The sequence below is a fragment of the Belonocnema kinseyi genome, chromosome 4 (assembly GCF_010883055.1).
Source record: "Belonocnema kinseyi isolate 2016_QV_RU_SX_M_011 chromosome 4, B_treatae_v1, whole genome shotgun sequence".
NCBI classification, from domain to species: Eukaryota; Metazoa; Arthropoda; class Insecta; order Hymenoptera; family Cynipidae; genus Belonocnema; species Belonocnema kinseyi.
Window position 1 is genome coordinate 119676583 of NC_046660.1, and position 2406 is coordinate 119678988.

A 2406-nucleotide genomic window follows, 5' to 3' on the forward strand; every position below is an offset into this window, starting at 1 on the left:
ATTGCGCGAAGATATATAAGGGGAAGAACATGCCAAGTGTTCCTACCTAAAATTATCTTTTGTTTGGATCGGGTTGAAAAGTGGCTGGAATATAGTCCTAGTGGACCTACATTAATCCACCAAACCATAGTTTTATTTCTCAACCGGTTGTTAATATACAGAGACCTAAAAATTTCACTTTTTCACGCGTTTCTTCACATTCACGTAAGTGTAACTTCTTTTATGACTATCCGATTGGACTTTTATTATAGTGTTCTGGACAATTCTTTTCATGTACTTTAGAAATATTATAACGATATCTTAAAAAAATTGTTTTGAAAATCAAAATTGAAATGGAGTTTTTGAAAAAAAACCATATTAAAAAAATTTCTAATTCAAAAAATACATTTTTTTATACTCTTTGAAATCATGTAGCACAAAAAGTGGGCCGCAAGTTTTTCCTAGGCAAATTTAGATTTTTACGCTCGGGCGTACCACGTTAAACTTTCCCATTTCTCGAGCACCAATACTGTCAGGTCTAATGTGCCCTACAATTATATTTAACTTTTTTGAGATGATTATCTGTACATAAATATGTAAATTACGTTATATGTTTTATCTCACACCTTTTATTTTATTCACAACGAGCGTAAAAATGTTCATTTGACCAAGAATAAATTTGTGGCCCGCTTTTTATTCTACATGATTTCAAAAAGTGGAAAAAAGCTATTTTTTTAAATAAAAACAAATTTTTAATTTTGAATTTCAAATTTTTTTTAAATATATCGTTATAATATTCCTAAAGTACACGAAGGCGGCTTTCCAAAAAGACTATAACAAAAGTGCAATCGGATCATCCTAAAAGAAGTTACACTAACGTGAAGGTGAAGAAACGCGTGAAAAAGTGAAATTTTAGGTCCCTGTACATTGACAACGGGTTCATAAATAAACCTATGGTATGGTGGATTATAGTAGGTCCACTAGGACTATATTCCAGCCAAGTTTCAGCCCGATCCAAAAAAAATAATAATAATTTTAGGTTGGAACACTTGACGTATTCTGCCCCATAAATGGTTTAAAAAAGAACATGTGCATTCTAATAGTTGAAATATTCCGATTATCCACTTAATTAAATGATTAAATCATTATGAATAGCCACTGTATACTCATCGGATATTCGTAGTTTACATATGCATAAGAAATAAAATTTCTCAATTCACTTTAAAAAAATCTTGTTACAATCATAGTTATAGTCATAGTCATAGTCTGAAAGACTTTTAACGATTACCGCATATTGTAAAGCATTTATCAATATTTTTTACTTACCAGATCTTTGGAGCACTTCGGGATTAGACATTTCGCTCTCTTGCCGTCATCACTTACGCGATAAAAATCGCGAATGTTAGATAGCGGTCTACCACCCGGTGTTTTAACCACATACCCGGAATTCATGATAGGTTAAAAACTTTCTTTAAAAACAATACAACGTTTTTTTCACAAGTATGTAAGAAGTTGTAGTATGGTGAAATACCCGGATATTGCTAAGGTACTTATGAGTTGACTTCAGAAGTACACAGTGAAAAGGACAAATACCTACTAGTATTTAAATTGTAGAGTTAAGTCGAAGGCCACTTTGACTTCCTGAGACTTGGGGGTGTCGCCAATTATGCATAGAAGAAGAAGAGGGATATACATGTACAATGGGCATTATGTTGGGGATCCAATCCAAGAGGACTTTCGGGTCCATTTTAGGTCTCGCTGGAAACTTCATCGATTCTCGTGCTAACTATATTCTTCGGTATATATTTATAATTAATTGTAGTTTTTGAAATATTTAATAATTTTTGTTTTTAAAGGAAAAATGCAATCTTTTTGTAAGTTATCAACATTTTTAATTATTTTTTACAATCAGCGAATTGTAAAAGATACAAGTTAAATTCAGTTGAAAATTTTCAGTATATTTCTATGAATATGTGTATGCATTGGTATATATATATATATGTGTGTGTGTGTGTGTGTGTGTGTGTGTGTGTGTGTGTGTGTGTGTGTGTGTGTGTGTGTGTGTGTGTGTGTGTGTGTGTGTGTGTGTGTGTGTGTGTGTGTGTGTGTGTGTGTGTGCACTTGTCGGTAAAAAGTTACGGCGTTTTACTTGGATGCACTTTTTAGTCGAAAAGCAACGTTAATATGAAGTTTAATTGTTGAAACTAACACATTTTTCATGGTTGTAATTTTTTGTATTTTCTTGCCTTTGTGATTAATGACTTATAATTTCCGTTTATCCGATTTTTTCTAAACATATTTCATTGTCCTTATTTGTTGCAACAATCTCATATTCACAAAAGTTTATAGTCACACATGCTCACACGTACATACAACTTGTACCCTCTCTTGTGTCCAGAATAAGCATCTGGTCAAAAAAATGTTGGG